Raw genomic sequence first — 24,381 nt, 5'->3', positions numbered from 1 at the left:
ACTGGTAATAAACTGGGGAATAACAAGTCAGTCCATGGAATAATAGTCTTTTCAGGCCCCATAAACATCTCTCCAGGCCTGGAATCGTTCCCAGTCTGATTTGTTCTTCTCCTCAGTTAGTTATTCGTTAGAGCCACTATTTAACAACCTGATATGAAAATATCATCTAAGCAACAGTTTTGTATCAATATTTGTAAATCTTTGATACCAACGTATATTACTATTGAATTATGGTTTTGTTTATATTTCTTAATGATTTATAAACTGAACTAAACAATGATAATTGTGGTTCCAGCTCTACTCAGATCCATTCTAATTTCAGAAAATCTTTAATGTTGCAGTAAAATGGACACAGAAGTCTTACGAGGCAGTCACGAGTGGCTTATGACTATTTAAAGACAGTACGGATAGGATAAAGTGAGATATCCTATCAAAAATGTGAGAATAGATATTACCATTATAGAATTTTTTCTCCGTTCTGACAAAAGTGAAATGTGATAGAGGATGTTGTTGAAAAACGGAGTAAGTTTGAACACATTTGTGTTCTGCAAAATCTTAGCACACATGGTCAACTTGGATCCTAAAAATCACAAACTATGCTTTTGTGCAGTTTTTTGGCTATATATCTCCTGTATTATCCTTTTTCTGGATAATGTATGTGCCAATAGATCCTTTGTCTCATTTGCAAACAAATTCAGCCTGCTCTCTCTAAAAGTCAGCAAAGCCCGTCTTTGTACAAGGCTGCAACTCTGGACAAGACCATTGCTGAAAACAGTCCTGGGAGAGATCAGGTAGAACAACAAACAACTGTAAAAGTGCCAGGAAAGGTTGGGTATGACACTATTGGTACAAGGTACATTATCATGTGTGATGTACTAAGAGAGGACTGTACTAAGAGAGCTCCAGTAAATAGCTATCTTTTGATAGATGTCAAAATACTCTGTCTCGAGATTGGCAGCTGTCTTGACCACAGTGACCATGAAGCAATAGAGTTTAAAATCTCTGTCTACAGGAGGAAAAGTGCCAGCAAAATCTCAACTCTGGACACGAGAAGAGCAGAATTCAGGTTGCTCAGGGAAGCAGTAAGTAAGGTCCTTTGGGAAAATGGTTTTGCAGGTGCTGGGGTTCATCAGTGGAATAGAGAGTATAGAAACATCATTGGCCTGTTACAGGATGAAGATGGTCACCTCACAAACAGGGACAGAAACAAGGCAGAGGTGTTTAATGCTTTCTTTGCCTCAGTTTTCAACACAGATGATTGATCAAAGGAGTTGCAGTGCCCTGAGTTGAAGAACCATCACTATGAGAATGATCAACTCACAGTTAACCCTGACATTGTGCAAGACCAGCTGCTCCAGCTGGATCCCTACAAATCTATGGGACCTGATGGGATTCATCTGAGAATCCTCAAAGAGCTGGCTGATGTCATCACAAAATCTCTCTCGATGATTTTAAGCAGCCTTGGGAATCTGCAGAGGTCCCAGCTGACTGGAAGCTGGCAAACCTTGTCCTGATTTTCAAGAAGGGAAAGAAGGAGGACCATGGAAACTACAGCTCTGTCAGTCTCACTGCAGTGCCTGGTAAAGTTATGGAGAAGATTATTCTGGAAGACATTGAAAAATACCTGAAAGACAACTCAGTAATTGGTCACAGCCAGCATGGCATCATGAGGGGAAAGTCCTGCTTATCAAACCTGATTTCCTTCTATGACAAAGTAATCCACCTAGTTGGTCAAGGGAAGCCAGTTGATGTAATCTTTTTGAATTTCAGTAAAGCTTTCAATACTGTCTCTCACAAGATCCTTCTGGACAAAATGTCCAGCACACAGCTGGATAAACACATAATGGGGTGGGTGAGCAATTGGCTCATGGGTTGAGCACAAAGGGTAATGATGAATCAGGGAACATTCGACTGGTGACCTGTCACTAGTGGGGTTCCACAGTGCTCCATCTTAGGCCCTGTGCTCTTCAACATCTTCATAAATGACTTGGACATAGGACTGGAAGGCATACTAAGCAAGTTTCCAGATGACACAAAACTTGGAGGAGCTGTTGACTCCCTTGAAGGCAGGGAGGCCCTGCAGAGAGACCTTGACAAATTAGAGGACTGGCCAGTCACCAACCATGTGACGTTCAACAAGGGGAAGTGCTGCATTCTGCACCTGGGATGGGGCAACCCTTGGTGTACCTACAGACTGGGGAATGAGATGCTATGGAAAGGGATCTGGAGGTCCTGGTCGATGGCAAGTTGAATATGAGTCAGCAGTGCCCTGGCAGCCAGGAGGGCCAACCGTGTGCTGGGGGGCATCAGGCAAAGCATCAGCAGCTGTTTGAGGGAGGTGATTATCCCGCTTTCCTCTGCACTGGTGCAGCCTCACCTTGAATATTGCGTGCAGTTTTGGGCACCACAATATAAGAAGGATATAAAGCTATTTGAAAGCATCCAAAGGAGGGCAATGAGGATAGTGAAGGGTGTTGAGCAGAAGCCACACAAGGAGCAGCTGAGGGTTCTTGGTCTGCTCATCCTGAAGGAGAGGAGACTGAAGGGAGACCTCATGGCAGTCTACAACTTCTTTGTGAGGGGAAGAGGAGGGTCAGGCACTTCTCTGTGGTGACCAGTGACAGACCCTGAGGGAATGACCTGAAGTTGTGTTGAGAGGTTTAGGTTGGATATTAGAAAAAGGTTCTTCACCTAGAATGTGGTTAGATACTGGAACAGGCTCCCCAGGGAAGTGGTCATAACACCAAGCTTGATAGAGTTCAAGAAGTGTTTGGACAATGTTCTCAGGCACATATGGTGTGAATTTTTGGGATGGTCCTGTGCAAGGCCAGTAGCTGGACTTGATGATCCTCATGGGTCCCTTTCAACTCAGCATATTTTGTAATTCTGTGATTACAGATTTATTTTTAAAAGGTATAAGAATAAACTGAATAACTTGAAAAAACATGTTCATTGATATCTAAAACAGATTACATAATTTAAACAGAATATCTGTCTATACCATGCATCTTGTATCAAGTAGTCATTCCGCTGTGACTGAGTACTTGTGGTTTTGTGTTCCCAAACACCTTTGCTGTGGAGGTGTCATGGTTTGAACAGCCTCAAAATCCAATTCTTGATTCCTAGCCCCCCTCCCACATCTCAACCCCATGTAAGATGGGTTTTCCAGACAAAAACACAAGACTCAATATGGGGGGAAAGGAATATATTACAATGACTGTACACACAAATAAATAGTATAATACATTACATACAATCTTATCTTAACTCTATCTCTACCATGACAATATAATATTTACAATGGGCTAAATCTCTTCTCCCTCCAAATAAAAGTCCAGGAGAGAAGAAGAAGAAAAGACCCCTTCCAGTCTCTCAGCAGCAGGTCTCTCTAGGCAGCAGGCTCTCTGTGTCTTTCATGAAGCAGCAGTTGCAGCTGGATCCTTGCCAATGCACACTAGGAGGCCTCCAAGCCTCTCTTGGCCCCTCGTCTCCAAACAAAGGGTCTTTCCGTGGGCTGCATTACCCCAGACAAGGTTGCTCCACCACGGTCATATCACGAAGCACCGGGGTCTTCGTGACGGTCTGGTATCCTCAGGGTTTCCCCTATGCAGAGCTCCCATGCTGTGACTCAAGATGGCTGCCAGCTTCTCTGAAGCTGCAGCAAGGGGGGCCAAGGTCACCCCACACACACATTCCTTTGGCCATCCTGGCATAGCTCTCAGGAGGCCATGAGCTTCTTAGCTCCTCTCTGCAGTGCTTACTGCACTCCAGGACTTCTCTCAGGTGGGAGTCCACCACCCCCTCCTCTTTCTCGGAAGGGTCTCTAGGGAGTTTGGGGGAAGTTGGTTTTTCAGTTCTTACCCCCCAAAACTCTGTCTCTGCAATGGCTCGGTTCTCTTGTCTTGCTTTCTGCTGCTGGCTCTTTTTCTCTCTTTCCTTGCAGGAGTTCTCTCTGTGTTGCTGCATGCCGGCTTCTGCTGTTTCTTATCTCTTGGCTCACTGCCACCATTTCTCCGTCCACTGCTGCTCCGTCGCCGCTTCTCCCAGCATCTCCCACTGCTGCCTACCGGGGAGAAACTCCCCCCAGCTCCTAGCCACAGGCACTCAGCCCAGTTTAACACTGTTCTGAGTCCCTGCAGCCCCCCAACCGGGGGATGGGGGGGGGGCAGAGCCCCAAGGGGCTCCGAGCCCCTTCCTCGTGGCCTCACCACAACATGGCCACCACTGCTTCTACAACAAGTACCACCTCTTTTCCGGTCCAGAGAGATATGTTTATATTTTGCAGGAGCACTGATTGGGTTAAACCCCAAGGGTCACCACCCGCTGGGGGTTACCACTTTCTTAGTTTCAGGGGGAAAACCTAGTTCAAACCACTACAGGAGGTCAGATGTGAAATGGTGGTCAAAATCATGCTGCTGAAATAAATAGTAAGAAGCAGAATATAATTACTGAGAAAATAAACTAAAAGGACTACATGGCCATTTCCAGACTTCCTCTTTCTCTTGGAAAATCTCATCATCAAGAAATAGCATTATATTTTGACAGAGTATAAGATGTTGCCTTACAGCCATATTATGGATTAGAGAATGGAGATAGACAGAGATATGGAAAGAGACAAATATAGATAGATAGAGATATATGTAGCTGCAGTTAAAGTCTATTTTTTTCAGGCTCACTTCAGGATATGTATTGTTATTTCACTTCTCTGCTAGTCTGAGTCAAAAAAAAAGTACAAAATAAAGACATAATAACAACGCAAAACAGAAAACAACAATCCACATGCAATGAGGAAGCAGAAATAGATTAATGCAATGAGACATTTCAAGGAGACACCAGATATTCAGTTTTTATTAAAAGAGTACCATGTCCTGGGCAGGTGCAGAATCTCTATAAAGGAAGGTACTAGCCATCTTAATTTTATAAACACAGAGTCATTTCATGTTATCAACTGGCATATGGTACAAAAAAATACTAAAGTTTATTTCCTAAAAAAATACAAAAAAGTTTTTTAAACTTTTTTTAATTCCTTGTTACAATGAGTACTTTGTCGCAAATGTAGCTTTAAATATTCTCTACTTTTTCATATTTTAAAGAGAAAAAAAATCCCCCAAATCCAAGAATTATTTAGAAAGGAAATAACACACCATTAATTTAGATAATATGATCCAAAGAAAAAAAAAGAAAATGTAATTTTTACAGGATTGAACGGTTTTAAAACTAGGGACCGTTGTATGCTTTTTATTTTGAGGATCAGATTTATTGCCATAAGAATAAAAGATATTTGAGACAATCTAGTCCAATCCAGAGAGAGCTCTAAGGAATAAAAGCTTCTGCATTGATTTACTAAACTCTTTCCCTTTCTATTCAAGTCCTTTTTTTTTTTTTTTTAACTACAATGAATTAAAAATATAAATGAGAAATTTAGCTGCAGTGAGAAAATCAATGGGCTGCTCAGGAGGAGTCTGCAGAATTTGTTTCCTTGACCTCAGCTTTGCCTTTGGTAATCCATTTGAACAGGATTCCTGTGTAATGGCAGGAGACAATTGGAAAGTGCTAAAAGAAATGCCACAATTTATTATACATATGAATTAAATAGACAATGCTTAATTTTGTAGATCTTCTTTCAGAATGTTTTTCAGCAACTGCTTTTCACTGACTGAAATCACTGTAGAAGACTGTGACAAAACACGACTAATTTATTTTCTTTTCTCTTCTTTTCCATGAACCCCCCAGCGCCTTTTTTTCCCTGTTTAATTTTAAATGCATTGGCTATTCCCTATTAGGCTCGATAAAGGCAGACTAACAACTGCTAACAGAATTCCATAAACAATAAATTAGCTTGTAGATAAAGCTCTCTTCCATTATTTTTTTAAGGCTGTGATAAGAACTGCATGAACCTCAGAGTGCTAAAACTAAATAAAAGCTATCCTTCTTCTTAGTGCCCAAAAAGAGAACTGAAATACATTTTTCTAATGGTTTCATGAGAATACTGCTGTATTGGGTCGGCTGTGATGGAGTTCTTTTTCCACATAGCAGCCCTCACAGCACTGTGCTTTGCATTGGTAGCTAGAAAGGTGTTGACAACACACCATTTTGGCTACTGCTGAGCAGCGCTGGCACAGGATCAGTGATGTCTCTCCAACCTTCCCCACACTCATCAGTAGGCTGGGGGTGGATAAGATCTTGAGAGGTAACACAGCCAGGACAGCTGACCCCAAATGACCAAAGGGTAATTCCACACAATACAGTATCTGCTCAGATATAAACAGTAAGACAAAGGAGGAAGAAGGGAAGGCATGCAATATTTATAATGTTCGTCTTCTGGAGCAATCACTGCATCTACTGAAGCCCTGCTTCCTGAGAGGTGTTGGACATCTCCTGCTGATGGGAAGAAAAGAATAAAATCTTGTTTTTCCTTTACTTCCGTGTGCATGACCCTTGTTTTTTCTTTATTAGGTTACCTTGATCCACAGAGGTTTTTTTCCATGTTATTTTCTCCCCCTATCCTGCTGAGGAGAGTAGTGACAGAGCAGCTTGCTGGGCACCTGACACCCAGCCAAAGTCAACCCACCACAACTGCTTGGAAATCAGATACTTTCTTTAAAGGCCAGAATCTTATAGTATGGTAAAATGTTCCAGAAGTGGACTGTCCTGAACTTTATCTGTGGAAAAAGCTGTATAAGCTAACAGACTAATCTACAGTTAGAGAGCCTGTGCCTAGGTTTTATTATAGCTATAGGAGTAGAGTCTGCTTCATGTTCAAGAGATAACCAGTCCACCTGCTTGCTCAGAGCACAGCCATCTATGAGGTCAGGCCAGGTTGCTCAGAGCTTTGTCCAGTCAGGTTTTAAAACCTCAAAGGATAAAGAGGATACAGCCTCTCTGGGTAGCCAATTTCTGTGCCTGACTGTCTTCATGGGGAAACACCTTGCTTGTTGCAATTTACGTTCATTGACTCTTGTTACCTTGCCAAGAACAGATGTGAAGAGCCTGTCTTTTTCTTTCCAGCAATCTAATGCACCGGGGAGGTGCAGTTCTGTTCCCCCAAAGCTGCCTTTTCTCCAGGATGAGCCAGTTCTTTCAGCCCCTTCTCACAGGGAAAGTGCTCATCTCTGTGTCCTCTGTGTCCCCTGATGAAATTACTCCAGTTTGCTAATACCTTTCTTATCCTGGGTGTTGGGAAAAGGAAATGCCTCTACAACAGTTAAAAGATGATAGAGAGTGGCCCTGGAGGGCCTCACAAATATATGTATTCATTTTAGAATACATACACACATATATATATGTGTTTAAACATCTTTCATCTGTTCCTTTCGTGTGCCTTTCAGAATTAAATACTTAGGGAGATAATATAACTAGAAAGTTACAACTGACCCTGAACAGACTTGCAGCAACATCCTGGTTTTATTAAAGGTATTTTTGTAGGTAACAGACACATTAGTTTATTCTTCCTAAGTTGAGGTACTACCTAAAAAAGGAAAGATTATTTTCCTTTCCTGCTATTCTTTCTTTACGTTGAGAAGCACCCTGTATTTAGTCATATTCCGCCTCTTGTCATTAAAATCCTTAATTATCATCTGCATTATTATGTAAAAAATACCTACAAAGCTGTTTCTCAAAAACTTAGATGGGCTCAGAAAAAAATAAAAGTAAATATAATTTTGACAATCCACATTGATGAAATTTTTTTGTTTGTTTATGAAGCTCCACATACATCAGTTTTCTCCAAAGCAGAACAGTAATCCAAAGAGTTATTAAAAATAATATAGAAAACCATAAATAATGTAATAACATGCAGATTTGGAGGTCATAGGTATGTAGAGGAGTCCCTGCATGACACCCTTAGTCCCTGCATGACATCAGCTACAACTGCATTTGGATGGATATGTTGAACTGTTCTCAGAGGATGAAACTGGTGTTTTGATCTAAACAAACAACATGTGGCCTGTGCAGTTCTTTGGTCTTGGACCATTAAATAATGGAACATCTCCAGAAGAACAGCACAATAAATAGGAAAAGAAGAATCCAAAGAAAAGTTTGAAGCCTCTAAAGAAAACAGGTAACTCACAGGGGAAATCTTCAGAGAACCTCTGAACAAGTCATTTGCACTAAAAAAATAAATTAAGAATATTTATTTGAAGAACAAAATTCACAGTCAACATCTAGGGGTTTCTGTGAATAAAATGATACATTGAACAAAACAAATAGATTTTAAAAAATATTATATTTAATGTATTATTTTGAACCTGAAAATTAGAAAATAATTGAAAAAGCCCTTAGTATTTTTTAAAATACACTATTTAATCGGATTTTAATATGGACAAAAGTACATGAAGACTATTAGTACAAAGGTTTCTGAAATCCCAGAAGATGCAGCAAATATTGATTCATTGCTTCCTCTCCAGTGAAGTGAATTTCCCCCAAGACACCTGCAAGAAGACACATTGAAGAAATTCCCTCTTAGGATGGTTGTTGCCGTGAGATTCTGAGGGACATCATTGTCTTGTTCACTGTTGCCATATGAAGCAATGGATTAGAAAATAGCAAATACTTATTGAAATAAATGAATAAATGAGCACTGAGAGAAATTAACAAATGCGAACTGAACTTCTCCTTTGATCACATACTAACATATCAACAGCATTAATGCCTTTGGATTTTTATATTTGATGTGTCAACACAGATCATACTGTTTCTGGAGAAGGGCAAGTTTACAAAAGATGGCTACTTCATGATAACTGTGATTTAATTAAACAAAAACACAAAGAAAAACTCCAGAAGTGGAACACAAAATATTCTTTCGGTATGCAAAGAGACACTGCCGCGGTCCGAAGGGGGGAGGGGAATGGGACCACGACACAGCATGGGTCAGGGACACAAAGGTGGGATGCAGGTAGAGTGTTTATTCCAGTGCGCACGCGGGTTTTTATCAGCTCCGGAGGGGAAAAGGTCAGAACATAGGACGGAGCATGAGACAGACAAGCAGGGGGACAAACCAGGATAGGGACATGGGCAAAAGGGGGAGGAGTGGGGGAAGCAGGGAGCAGGCACCAGGCAGCAGGCAAACTCATGGCAAGCCTGGGCATGACCAGATTGTGCACTGTGTAGTGTGAATACAATGAAACCACATAATAACAGTAAAGTCCATATGATAACTGTAAGGTCCATATAATAAAGTCCTGCCAATTGCTGTATGCTTTTCTCCACGCCTGGAACTGTTCCCCTCCTGAATCTTGCTCCTTCACAAGACACTATCACGATACAGTTCACAAGCAGTATCACGATACCACGCTATAAACTGATATCATGTCACTGACAGCAGTGTTTGCCTAGATGATGCCTTATTAATAATCTGAGGGTATACAAGTCATGCTGAAAATATTAAAAAAATTCCACAATCAAAAAAGTCTCTCTGTAAAACAGCTTTAGTAAATATTTCAGTTCTTTTTTTCTCATTTTAAACCTGTTAAATAATTATCTACAAGAAATTCCTGCACCATGATAGAAATATAATGTTAGATAGAAAGTAGATAGAGTTTGTATGAAAAAAAAAAGCCTCTGAAGTATTTCTTGTGCACAGATATTCTCCATTTGTTGTTCCAGTTACAGTATAGTTACTTTTTAAATGAAATTTCTTTCAAAAGGTTAACTGCAAGAGTAACTTATTTTCATTAACAGGATGAAGTGAGTCTAGATGCCACTTCAGTCTTTAATAATGGTATTAGTGGAAGGTAATTGGTATTTGGGGCTAAAAGATACTTTTTGACACTATTTTTGTTCTGTGCTCTGGTTTTATACTTAAGCCAAAAAGGAAAATGTTTTCCTCTAAAAATATTTCCTTACTAGTTCCACTTCTGAAAAAACTTGCTCTTTTTCTCATATCCAAAATTATCATGTCTAGCTAAACGTCCAAAAAAACAGCATGCTTTCAAAAAGAATGTAAAACTTGTTCTTCTCTCCAATTACCAAACTCTTACGTCTGACATCTATAGAAAGAAAACAGCAAGTGAAAACATCCAGCCCTTAGTGCTGACTTTACACTGCAAATCCTCTATAAGCACTTATGGCAACCCCATTATTGCCAAGTTAATTCATCATGATTAATTTTATTATGAAGATTAGCAAATAAATTAAAAATAATTAAATGACTTTACGATGTTAACTACTAAGCTTTAAATACAATTAGATGTAATTTTAGGAAGCAAATCTGCAATAGATTTCTAGAATTAAAATCCTAAGTCTTCTACAAAATATTTTAGCTTTCAAAATAGCGATGTATTCTTATAGGATGTGAATAAATTACAGCTATTAAGAATTAAGTATGTGCACCCGAAGAGTTCTTAAGTGTATTTTATTCCATAGCAACTCTGGAAATAAATTTAAAAAAAAAAAAGTTAATCCTCCTCTCTTTGCCTCCTGTGCAACACTTCTGCTGCATTTATATAATGGAGACTAAGATGGATTGATGCCTTTCACATGGGAGTAGTTTACACACAGAACTCACATTCCCCCTCCACTCATTCCATACCATAATTTTAACTCTGAGATAATTCTCTTTTAGCCTTCCCTAGTTATATTTTCATTGTGGGTTTTTTGATTATGTTAATTATACTTTATGTCTTTCCTATAATTGACAAATTTTTAATCTTTTTCAAGAAACAAATTCAAAGCTGTAAAGAAAAGACTATGTCTACTAACCAAAATGTTAATACCCTTTTATGTAACATTCTCTAAAATAAAGTCTGCAAGATGTTGGGAACTTTGCTCAGTGGAAATGTCATCAGAGACATAATATTGTGATCAAATTTATTTCTTCATAAGGCAAGTCATATAGATCAACATAAATCATGCATTGCTTCTCTTTGCCTTGAGTCTGTATCTCAAGATATGATTTTCTGGTAAATCTCACTAGCAGAGGAAGGGCTAATAAGTATTAAGGGAATCTTAACTATCTGCATTCATACATCAAACTAGCCCAAACAACTCTCTTTTTGATGGTTTCATTGAATTTATCTAGGAAACTGCTCTTTCTGTGATAAGGGTGATGGAAGTACTGCTGTTTCACTTGCCTTATAGATCAAGATTTGGTAGAGAGACCCTATTTTATGCAAAACAATGTGGCTTCACATGTGGCATCTCCTCCTGTTTTACTTACTGATTCTTGGGAAAAAACTCATCTTCTTGACAATTAATTCATATATTGCTCATGATACTGCAGATCTTGTAGTAAACAAGTTGACCTTCAAATATTGAAGGCTTCCTCAACAATCTCTTCTCTCTCTCCATCTTGACCAATACTCATTCTGAATCATAATGCTTCAATTGTTGTGGCTAAAGTTCCTCTGATTAAAAAAAGTGGTGTGAGACACTTGTACAGTCCACCAACATAAGAAGAATATCTTTTAGTGTTTGTGTGACACAGTGTTTAGGATGGAGGGATTAATGCAAATGTAAACAAAGCATTTTCTGTAAGTGGGAAATTATTGTTTCCTTGTGACCTTTCTTGCTTGAAAACTCTTCCATATTATTAAGACTGAAGACAAAACAAAAGCAAAAATCAAAACCTAAACAAGCCCACCCTCCCAATTTATTTTTGAGCCATTTCATAATTGCTAGCTGGCAGCTTCTGCTGAAAAATGGTGAATACTCTTTGTCTGTACTCTATTTTTCTATAAAAACTGGATACCTTTATAATTATCTGAAGACTTAACCACCTGGAGGCACCTACAAAATTTGTGACTGTATTATTCCAATGTAAAACTTCACTGAAACTTAAAGTTCTGCTTCTGCCCTTGGCACCTGGCAGCTTGAAATCTCTCTCATCTCTAAACCCCACTGAGAACTGTAAAGTAGGAATTCCTCAAACTACCTCACTTGAAGGAATCAATCCAGCCAGTGTCACAAGGTGACACATACCTTATGCATTGTGGTCACACTCCAGAGACTGCCAACTCACCTCTGAAAGACGAGTGAGAAATGTGTTTATATGGGGTCTTGAAACACACAGATGTAAACCTTGACTTTAAATCTTGCTTCTAGGTGATTTCTTACACTTATTAAAGAAAGACTCCTGTGAGGAAAATTAACACCAGAAAACAGCTTTTGTCAAAATGGTATTTCATATATTTTTCCATACATAATTTCCAATGCTTTATAAGAATATGTATTAAATGTTCATTATATCAGGACACATTGTATTATTTCTATTAAGGCTGTGGGAATTATAACCCCAGGTAGAACTCTGACTTTCTAAACCACTCTGAAATACTGAATTCTAGCTTTTGCTAGAGAAAAGGGATAATGAAATGTAGGAAAAAGCTGTTTAGTCTGATTCAACGTCCTTTAGCTCCATTACGCAGAAGCCCTCGACATGCTTTAACCTGAAAAATGCTTCAATAATAGAGTAAAAATGTTGTCAGGTATAATTATCACTCTTGAATAGGAACAAATGAGGCAATAACTGTTTCAAGGTACAATGGAAATGGACTGATTCAGTGAAGAGAATATTTTAGATATATAAAAAATATCAATTTGTAGCTTTAGAAATTCCAACTAATACTTAAGAAATCACAAAAAAATAAGGGCTCTTATTGATTACTTACTCAAATTGTTCAATTCCACTGACTTTAAATAGTATCAAAATGGATAGTTTGGGTTTTTTTTAGATTTGGGGCAAAATAATCCCTTCATGCTCTAAACTACAGTCGAAAAAATTCCTCTGTGCAGCAGAGATAGAAGCATAGGCTCTATGTGATGAGTTCAACTCAATTACGCTATAACTGAGTGAAGTCTGCAATGTGGACGAGATCTGTGTGGGGTATTCAGCAGTTCAAGGACTGAACCATCCAATTTACTGAAGATAATGAAATGTGTCATAATCATTCCCACTGCAAATGCTCATGTGGAGAGGATTTTTCATTGATGACAAACATATGGACTGACAAAGGGAGCAGGTGTGAAATTGACTTAGTTAAAGCAGAGCCTCAAATCTAGGCTCACTTCCCTTTGATATGTCAAACTAGTCTTAGTTCTGCCCTAAAAAATCACACAGTACTTAGGATCACTAATAGTCATCATAATCATACTTAGTGTGTGCATAGGACTTTACGTCTTCAAAGTACGTACACATTTGCAATTCCATCTTATTTGTGTATGGTCTTGGAATTGATACTCAGGATGAGCATTGAAAATGTACACAGTTTTCCAAGTGAGAGGGCTGCAGTTATTTATCATTTTTTATGTGAAAGAAGGGTGAAGAGAGGCTAAGAAGGAAAGATTGGTTTCAGATGGGAACTGACAGTCCTTCCTTTTGTCTATCATCTCAGCTGCAGCAATAACAGAAATATCTGAAGTAAATGCTCTTTTCCTTTTAGGAGAAAGGGACATCGGATCCTAGCTCATCCTCCTCCTAATCCTACCATGCATCCCCTAATCCATCCATGCATGATGAGGGGGATAGATAGAGTGATAGAGAGGTGGCACAATGCTAGTTGCAGAGTTGAACAGGAAACACAGGACTACCCGAATATCAAATATAGAAGACAAAATCTCAAACAGGCTAAAAGAGGACAGAGAAGACAACTCAAACATTCAAGAACTGTGAGGAAAATTAGGTTTGCCATTGCACAAAGAAACTTCCATGTGGGTTGTCTGCTGCTGGCTATGAGACACAGATGTCATACTGAGAAAAAAAAAGAGGGAGAAATAAGGGGAATAGGTTTGCTCTTACTGAGCAAGATAAACAGACAGTAGGAAAAAATGCTTGTTAATGGAAACCATCCAACAGTAGTGGATATTAATCCACCCTACCAGATGATACCCTACCTCATGTTCCTGTAAAATAAAACCTGGCATAGATAGCATAGTACACAGGGCTTTTTTGATGTTTCCAGATCTTTGGTGTTCAAATTAAATTGCATATTTTTAATTGATGGACAAAAAGAAGCATAAGAGGAAACGTGTTAAAAAAAAAGGGGGGTATAAGTTATATAAAGTAAAAAAATGAGTTAAAAATAACATGAGCATAGCATAGCTAAGAGAAATAAGAAAAAGAAAGGCTAAGAGAAATTTAAAAAATAATCTCAAGATAAGCGGAATTATAGAAAAAATAAAAATCTGTAATAGGAAAGAGATGGGAAAGTTAGAAACTAAAATTAAAAAGCAGTCATCTTGATCTCTAGTCTATAAACATTCAGAAAAAAAGGGCAAGAAAGTGGGAAAATAGAACATGTGGCATACAATCAATAATATTAGACCATTATTATTTTTATCTACTTCTTCAGTATTATAGTATATTTATTTTCAATACAGGTCTTGGGAAAGGTTTCCACTCTATAATGTATTTTGAACAGTTTTACTCTCACAGAATCATATTTGACTGGGTCTGGATACAGGAGAATGCTGTGAAAGTCTCACACTGACAGACAGTGCCTTTTTCCACCAAAGAAGCTCCTAAACACTCCTATAAGAAGTAATAGACCATATTTTTACATACGAATTTAATGAAATATGTGACAAAAATGTCTAGACCTAATCAGTTGTGATTTTTCTTTTTTACTGATTTTTCACTGTGAAAACTCAGATCTGAATTATGTTCACTGAGATACAGAGATGCAGAACAAATAAGTAGAATCAAAGTGTAACGATACAGAATATAAATGCATCCACCTGTGACATTTTATCTGTCTTACATTGCTCTGATGAAGGTATTTCTGCATTTCTAAAGTATTTTATGCAGGACGAGTGATGAGAGCTATCTGGAGAAAGATTATCAATATTATTTCTTATGTCTGCAGTGTACCAAAATATTTGTAGCTTAACCTATAATATTCCATATAAGGTTTTTTTGTACTTGAACATGTTATATCCTGAGGAAAAATGGAGATTCACCTCAAACTGTTATTGAGGCAGCCAGTTTGAATATGATAAGTTGATATGATCAAGTAACACAGCTACTGACTTGCAGGGTTTTTCTTTTTTGCATCCTGTACTGGTTTTGGCTGGGATAGAGTAAAGTTTACTCATAGTAGCTTGTACAGGGCTATGTTTTGGATTTGTGATGAAAATGGTATTGATCACACTGTCGCACATTAGTGGGTCTTTAGACAAATTTATTAGAGAAGCTCTCCCATTGAAGCAGGAGGTGCAGAAAGGACCCCCGTTACCTTCTAAACTCCTTCTCAGAGAGGAGCCTAGGTGCAGCTAGATCCAGTCTTAGCCCCAGACTCCAATGTTTAAGTACAACTTTGTCCCACAGGATAAAAGATGGCAAACCTGGAATATGTATATAAAAGTAATTAATTATTATTACAGATTATTAGAAAAAAGATATTAATCAGAACTATTTACTACAATATATAAAAGCTGAAACTACAGTAGTGTATAGTATAGCACACTATATCAAATCAATTATATTAAAGCTAGCAAAAACCCCATAGTTATTAAGTAGAGATTTGATGTAACTCACCATACCAATGCTCATGGGCAGATCTCTTTCTCTTGACGTCCAGCAATATCCTTGAAAGTTCGTCCCCACTTCAAGGGAGAATCTCCACACACTCCAAGAAGAGTATGTTAGAAGAATCTAATTGCACGAAAGTGGACTGGAATATTATGGTATAAAGCGATTGACTGTCAGGTCAAAATGAAAAGTGTCTCTAGGTCAGCTTAGCAGCTTATCTGCCAAATCTTTGCCTCACTATCAGGATGTTAATTTAGAGTTGATGTGCCAGACTGGTTTTAGCATAATTCAATACCAAAAGCAGCACCTGTCGCCCCTCTCAGCCCATCACTGACAGCTTGCAAAATAAGGCACTGTTTGAGTTGTTTGACCACATTCCAAGGGCAGAGTATCCTGCTACAGACAGTGATGATGTAGTTACTGCTGAGCAGTGCTCACACTGTGTGGAGGCCCTTTCTGTGACTCGCACCAGTCTGGGGATGGGCTGGGGATGCACATGGAGTTGGGACAGGACACAGCTGGGCCAGCTGACCCCAGCTGACCAAAGGGACATTCCATACCCTATGCTCAGCAATTACACTAGGGAGGAGATTGGCGGCAGGGGGTCTACTCAGGGACTGGCTGAACATTAGTCAATTGTTGGTGGTGAGCAATGGTTTTCGTTTCCATCAGTTGTCTATATCTGGTGTTATCTAACTCTATTTTTCCTTTTTTCCTTACAGCTTTATGTTATTATTAGTATTAATATTATTTCTTTTATATTATTAAACTGTCTTTAGTGAATTTTCTGACTTTTACTCTTCCAATGCTCTCCCACATCCTACTGTAAGAGAGTGAGCAAGTGGCTTTGTGGCGCTTAGCTGCTAGCAGAGGCTAAACCATGACAATCCAATGGTTTTGTATGAAAAGTATTGGGTTAAATTTACAAAAAGCATATCCAGACATGATTGATGTCTCCAGTTTTCCACAGGAGCCTTTTCCAGCCTTACAAAGTTGTGTTTTGTGTATTAACCTATGCTTACCAATTTCTGTGACCTACATTTATCTATTCATTTATCTATTTATTTAAATATTTATTGACCATTGAAGTATGAACGTGGAATGCCAGATTTTGAAATAAATTCTGAATAGGCTTGCCAAGGCAAGGGGATAAAAAACATTGTCTGGCACCATCAGAGCAAGTATACATCACCTTAAGTGCAGCAGAGACACCTCTCAGTAACTATAGCAGAGGCCTACTCCACTAAGAGATGACCAAGTGGCAGAAGGCCTTATTATAAACACAAACAACATGGTTGTAGTTGTATCAGGCAGCAGCAACACAAACTGCTGATAGGTCCCATCCCTCTGTTCAACAGAGAGGACCCCATCTGTAAAGACAGCAGAGTTAGCTGGTAGCCTGGGGACTACTCACACTGCAGCTGACTGTACCTCCAGCAACAGTGGTTGAGACACTGAACTCACTTATGTCTCCCATACAGGAGTATTTTCACAGTTGCCTTTGAAGTGCCCCCAGAAATGTCCCCTGGGAAGGTTAGATTGAATGGAAAAGCTGTTTCAGCTCCCACCTTGCCTGAGGAGGATGTACTGCTCAGCCACAGAGAATTACCATGTCTGCCTTTGACCCCTTTTTGTTCACCACCTCCCCTACATGACGGGCTCCTCTGCTGCTCTCATTGTCATGGTTCTTAGAGAGAATTAGGTATCACATTTACCTTTCAGGTGTTTCTGTAAACTCTTATGGGCAGAAAAATCCCCTTTTGCTTGTACTGTACAGATGGCACCTATGTTATAACTGCATGACACATTGCAAATAAGTGCTAAATTCCTCAGGTCTTTGACATACAATAAAACTCCTAAATATTAATGAAACAAAGGACAGTAATCTCTTTATATATAAGACACATAAAAAAATAATCACAAACAATCAAATCCTTAATCCAGTTTGATAATTTTCAGACATTTAAAAATGCACTAAGGAATGTCATACAGTAAAGTTTATGGTCAGTCTTGAACCCATAAATCAATCTGTTGGAAACTCTTCATACAATGTCTGTATCTACTCTAGGGGATTTTACAAAATAATAGAAGCAGTTTAAATAAATGACTTTCCAAAAAACAGTTATGTTTCATATATGACAGTTAAATGAAGGTAACTAAAACATGTGAATCATTTTTCTTGTTTTTCAAAAAAGTCATACAGGATGTTATCTGCTTAGCTATTGACAGCTTGCCAAAATTAAAAATAAACAAACTAAAAGAAATCCAGTTGTTACCTCACTCCTTAATGTTTTCTCAGGTGGTAGAAGCAAAGTCACTTCAGCTTTTCATTTTATAGCCATCTTTGTTTAAAGACAGACCTCAATTACTGGGAAGGTACCATTATAGCCAATGTAGTTGAGATCAGTCTGTAGTGTATGTTAAGTCTAGGGCAATCTGCAAAGACAAATCATGTGTTTTCTCCTTCCCCTGCTCTAAGTTGCTCAGCGTGATACTCATGAGATGATGATCTTCATTCTTAATAATTGACCAAAAATCATGCACTGTTCACAGGAACCCTCAATATCTTCACTTATTTTACCACAGTAGCTAGTGTCTTGAATTATATTTTTCCTAAAGTATTAAATGTATATGTGAGGCAGAGCGGGGGTGGGGGGAAAGAGTTTGGATTGGTGAAGGGAAGAAGTGATCACTTTAGCCTAGGGAATAATGAGGTCATATAAAACACAAATGCTCTCATGTATTCCTGTGTATTCAAATATGTGTGAATATATGACATTCAAAATAGTGCTTCTGATCATAATATTTCAAAATAAAAACATAATGAAGAGGCAAAGAGCAACCTAATATAGAATCAAAGACCTTGAAATATTGAGTTAAACCAACCGCAGAAAAATCAAATCAATTGAAAGCCTTGAGGTAACTTGCATCTCTAATATACTGTATGTGCAAGAAAACACTCTGCCTCTGGAGTCTCTTTTCTCTTTGGAATGATTCTGCTATTGTAATTTATTTGTTTTTCCTAATATTTCTTTAGGCAGTGATATCAGTAGTATATTTTTTTTCTCAGATAAGTGAATTCATTTCAGATTTTACCCCTAGAGGACTTTGAGGAATCCCATGAATACATCAAAAAGAGGCTTCAGTAAAAAATCAAACCTTGCATTCTAAAAAAAAAAAAAAATTTTGAGGAAGTAATAGAAATAAGAAATACAACCCCTCCCCACAAACACAACACCTTTAGATTTGTTTAAAAATTGTACTTCAATCTCTACTCTTAGCAGATAAGATGAGCTGAAATTGTCTGAAGCCATCTCAGAACAAAAAGACAACTCAGAATTTTTATGCTAGCAAAAATTGCTGATGGGCTTTATACCAGAGTTTTTCTTTACTGTCTTGAAGAGAACTCAAACATGAAGCTGTATGTCAGACAAGGATTTTCTTCATGATAAGTAGCCAGCATCCTCTCTAGTGGCTAAAAGGACTTACAAAGGGAACAGACAAGTCTATATGGATAAAAACACTTCAGATTTCATCTTTAAATTTACTTTTGCTTTCTTTTAGAAACCTAACAACTATCCTGACTAGCAGTGCTAAAGAACCATTCAGTGATATTTTTTTTCCCCATATACAAAATTGAATTCTCTCCAACAGTTAAAACTTGACCTTTTCCCAAGAAAGTATCTAAAATTGTTCTGATGGTTCATTTGTTTTCATTTTTAAGAGATACATAAGGCCTGCTATAAGGTCTGGGACAGAGCTTTTTGGAATAAATGGGAAAGTTCCATTTTTTTCAGTTTTATGTCATTGTCCTAAAATAGGATGGACCCCTGAGCAGGCAATCTGGTAATTTCTATCCTTTTGTAAAATTGAAAACTTATAGAACCATTAGTTCCCTAATGTCCATAATCCAGAAACAGACATTTTGTGTCTCAATAAATCTCCTTAATCTTAAGAAGAGACTTCATCTTGATAAAAACAATTCTATTAAAATTGACGACATGCCTGATTTAAAGTTTGCTTGTACCTGCAATAGATTGAGATAAGAATGAGCATGTTTTTATTCATATTTCAAGGTATATAGTAATTTGTAATTGCATTTGCTAATCAAATTCATAACCTAAATCATTCTGCTTGAAAGTGTTCAGCAGATCACTTTACTTTTGAGTTCTGATAACCCTTTTATGGATCAGAAGTTCGGAACAATGCTACAAAAACTTTGAAGTCTCTTTCTGAGCTCAGGCATTTTTTATGCCAGCTGACTTTCTGGAGTTTAACCAGTGATCTGTAAAGTAAGCAATTTTCCTCGCAGCTTCCCTTCCAGATCTGATAACAGTAAAGCAATGAAAATAGAATAGAATCATAGACAACAGACACTTACTAGCTAACTATATAAATAAATAAATAGTAATTTTTCATTTTTCAGTCCAGGCTTATTCTATATTCCATATATTTTTCTTTTCATATAGTTCAGAAATAAAGCTAAAAATTAAACTTTGGTATCAGTGTACAGTGTTCTAAATACAAATAATGAGAACTAGATCATGCCAAGTGATCAAGGGTGATAGGCTAAGAAATGAAGAAACACATAGGAAAGTCTGTTAGGTGTACCATTTTCTCTCCTACTCTCAAGTATACCTCTCTGAAGCACATTCAGATTTTTACAAGGGCCTTTGCCATCCTGAGAAGGAAGGTTAGCTTAAGTCATGTCATCGCCAAAGTGAAGCAATTCATTGAAGTTGTATCTATTTTACAGGCTGTCCTGTGTTGGAATGTGTATTATCCCTGTACTCTGCTCTTACTCCATAGATCAAACAGCTACAAGGGCCACAGAGGAGCAATAGCCTTGCCTCTGGACTGTGAAGTAATGTTAGAGGAGTGTAAGATGGCATCAGAGTGGTGAGTTTTCTTGGCATCCTCTCTGCTGCTGAGACTCATATCAAAGCCTCCCACAACAGTATGGGTGAGAAGGGTGAAATCAGGGACACGGGTATTCGCTCTGATTCTTATCTTACTTTCGTCTCCACTTTGGCTCTGAAAAGCTATCCACAAAGCTAACACTTGTGTCAAGATGTACAAAGAGCCATTCCCTTCTTTTCCTTATCTCAGGCAGAGAAGTCTGTCTCAGGGTCAGGAGCTTTATGTGCTGAAAATATTCTTGGGCTGAGCAACACTAAAGATTTTCCCTTCCAGAGGGAGGATAATGCACAATCAGCTGCAGCCAGATTACATTGCAGGTTATTGATACAAGGTGCTACAACTGAGACTAGAAAATTTATGGTTCAAAAAACCATAGATTTATCTTTAGTGTCTAGGGAAAGAATCATACTATGAAATGGAAAAAAAAAAACAAAACATAATTATATTGATTTTTTTTTACATTGAGTTTGTTTTGAAAAATTGTTTTCATGACTCTTGAAGTAGCTATTATGTTGCTAATATTTTCTGTATATGAGTGTGATTTAATTATGATTTAATTAATTAATATCAGATTAACTATGTTCTGTGCAATACTCTTAGATCATGTTTTCATGTAAAGCATATGGTACTTATGAGGGCTTTTTCTAATATTAACATTACTTAGGCTAACTGTTCAGAATGTCTGACAGGGTCAAGTTTTACCTAGTGATCTGATATGAAGTATGAAAGAAAGTTCTTCAAGTTTTCCTAATTTTTCTTTGGTATCTGGAGCTTTGGTCTAATTCCTAACATTCTCTGGATATTTCACTATGACATTGCTGGAAAATGGAAAAAATGCCATGCATAATTATGGAAAGTAACGTTAACTTAGAAATTTTCTGTAGTTTTTCATTATCTTGATGTAAAGATCATAAATCATCAGAAACCACAGAAAACCACAGACCAATGTAATTCCATATTTTCAATGATATAGAATGGTGAAACATATTGATAAGACAAAGGTGGAAAATATCAGTCCAAGGAACATGGAAAAATCATATAGAAAGATTCAAAAGACATTGATACATGAACCATATTAAAAACGATGAGGTAAGATCAAGTAGTCCAAAGTGCAAAATCATTAAACTTGGATAATATTTGGGTTAACTTCTATAAACTGAAAGCAAATAACAGATAGGAAAAAACTGACCAAATTACATTACTATTGAAGATGTAGTCAGTTTGGAGAGGTTTCAGAGAAAGAACACAAAGATTATTGAAGAGCCACAAAGATGACCAAAGAACAAGGACGCTTGTCATACGAGGAAAGGTTGAGAGAATTAGGTTTGTTCAGCTTAAGAAAGTAAGGCTTAGAAGAGATCTTATAATCGTGTTCCAGTATTCAAAGGGCAGCTACAAAGACGGTGGAGATTCTCTTTTTACGAAGAGTCACGTGGAAAAGACAAGGGATATTGGGTACAAGTTACTCCTGTGGAGATTCCAGTTGAACACAAGCGGAAAATTTTTCACCATTAAAACAATCAGCCATTGGAATAATCTGCCCATGGAAGTGGTGGATTCTCCAACCTTACACAATTTCAGCTGGACAAGGTGCTGGGACAGTTTGCCTAGACCATGGTTTTGTCAAGAAAGGTTAAACCAGATGATCCTTGAGGTCCCCTTCCAACCTGGTATTTTTGATTCTATGAATCAAGCAAGACTATGGAAAAGTAATCACGCTCATACAAACATTAAAATTAATAGCAGAGTTAGAAGGATATTAGGAAAACCATCTGTAGAAAATTATAAATGGTGCTACACCAAGTAGCAAGGTAAACTCCTGGAATCTTTTCCTAATCTACTTTCTATGAGTCTAGTAGTCCTGGTGAGAATTATTTAAAAACACTGAGTCCAACTTTTAAAACTGAAATTTAGAAAACTAGAAGTTTAACCTCAGGAAAAAAAAAGGGGTCTTCAATATGACCTCTCATAAGGAACACTTGTCCTATAATAGAAACGGAAGTTCGGCAAAATGTAAATCAAGAAAGGATTTTGTTGCTCTTTGCAAAGAAACAGGAAGTGGAAAAACACCAAAGACATATCTAACTGAGGCTGGAGGTTTATTTTTAAACATAAACTTTTAAAAATAGGCTGAGAAGCAGCAGGCATCAAAGCAATGAGGTTGTGGAAGATTAGGAATGATGATATACAAAAATTGAGAAATTTTGTAACGGAGGTTGGTACATGCAAGGAAAGGATGGCACAGTATGATCATCCACAGAATCAAATTAATAGAGGTGGTAAATCAAGAGATCCCTGTGGTTTCTCATGCTGAAACAGAGTCCTTTAAACTTTGTTGCCAACTTTATTTGTAAGTCAGCAGATCACAATGTAGGCATCATATTCAGATTCTTGTATCTATACTTTAAGCAGAGACTGAATTACTTTTCTAAAGTGAGAAATTTGAGTTCAGAAAAACATTTCTCTTGAATGAACAGAAATTTTTTTCAGCAGTGACAAGATTTAAATTTTCTTTAAATCTCTGTTTAATGTTCTCTGAAGTTCATCCAAGTTGTGCTGAGCAGCAGAGGAGCTGATATTATTAATTAATCAATTAAAATATTTAATATTTTTAATAGAGAATTTCAAATTTATTAGTGTGATACAGCAGTACTTTCTTTGTAAATGTATCCTCGCAATATTTCCAAGACAACTAGGTCTTTACCATTTTTTGGGGATTCTTCTTGTCATATATATCTCTTACTGTTTTCCAGTAGAACAACTGTCCTTGTCAGTTCAGTTTGCTGTTTTTTGTTAATTAATCTTATCAGTTAAAAGAGAATTAAAAGAAAACCTGCACATTTTGGAACATATTTTGGAACAATTCTGATTTCAGATACTAGGCTAAAAAAAAATACAAACTGCAAAAAATATGCTGATTCACAGCTCCGTAAAGTACCAAACAGATTTTATTGTGCTTTTCTGAAAAGTAGGAAAGCTCCTGTATATAGTCATACATAGTAATGCACACGTAGCCCAAGCTACTATTACTTCTCAAAAGAAAAGTATGTTCAATAATAATGGACGTGCCCATTTTGCTTAATATGAAACATATTTGTTGAAACTGAATGTGAAAACCATAACTACTGGGTTCTGAAAAGATTGTAAAATAGAACTAGAAAGTAATGGAGGGGAGGGCTAAAAAAATGAAGTAGAAAAAAAGCAGAACATTTGGAACAGAAAATAGCAAAGCCAAGAAACATGGAAGAATTATGGGGAAAAGGCATTAGGCAAGGAGAGAGCTGTGACAAAAACGTCTATATTGCACATGCAAGTTAGATTCTGATTATGCCTTATAGACCTAAACTCTAAATATCCATATACTGTACTACCTATCCTACAACCTTCACCATCTTCTCTCTTGTTTCTGTCTTAGCTTTTGTTGAATCCTTGGGAATTTTAACCTTATCATTAGAGTTTCAAATATATGTTCCTATTTCTGAAATGTGAAACACTGGGGAAAAAAAAACACAGTCACAAAAAAATCAATAAACATTAGACAGTCTCTTTTATTATGCTAAAAGACAAGTTTTCTAAACTACTTCAGACTGTAAGATCATTTCAAGGTACAATACATCTTCATCTGTCACAAATTGGCATAGCCATTATGGAAGCAAAGGAGATTTGATTTGCAATGATGAAAATCTGGCCCTATGAAGTTCATAGATTCTACTTCCCTCTGAATAATATTTGAAAAAAGAAAAATCTTTATTATTTTGGTCATCCGATGACCTCACTATCCACTTAAATTGCCTTTGTGCTTTTCTATCCTCTTGTCTTACTCTTCCTTTTACTTCTACAGATTAGTTGTCATCTAACTCCCTTCAAGGAAACAAAGAATTTGAAGACTGGCCACTAACTACATAGGTGTGGTGGGTTGACCTTGGCGGGCTGCCAAACAACCACTCAGGTGCTTTCTTGTTCTTCAGTGGGAGAGGAAGAAAAATAAGACAAAGAACCTC

The 24,381-nt window shown here is 37.5% G+C and overlaps 2 long non-coding RNA genes across 2 annotated transcripts; one reads left to right on the top strand and one right to left on the bottom strand.

The window, feature by feature from the left end:
* LOC113965056 lies at window positions 1–16,682 on the bottom strand. Its single transcript, XR_003533422.1, has 4 exons — window positions 16,671–16,682; window positions 11,870–11,873; window positions 6,572–6,576; window positions 1–111 (listed from the first exon to the last, which is right to left on the bottom strand). It is a non-coding gene; the product is annotated as an uncharacterized LOC113965056 (long non-coding RNA).
* LOC113965049 lies at window positions 16,061–24,381 on the top strand. The gene is made up of 3 exons (XR_003533420.1): window positions 16,061–16,105; window positions 20,217–20,359; window positions 24,222–24,381. It is a non-coding gene; the product is annotated as an uncharacterized LOC113965049 (long non-coding RNA).

The sequence above is a fragment of the Neopelma chrysocephalum genome, unplaced genomic scaffold (genome assembly GCF_003984885.1).
Source record: "Neopelma chrysocephalum unplaced genomic scaffold, ASM398488v2 Primary Assembly neopelma1_22b, whole genome shotgun sequence".
Lineage (NCBI taxonomy): Eukaryota > Metazoa > Chordata > Aves > Passeriformes > Pipridae > Neopelma > Neopelma chrysocephalum.
The sequence above is the reverse complement of the archived record's forward strand: the minus strand, read 5'-3'. Positions and strand labels throughout refer to the sequence as shown.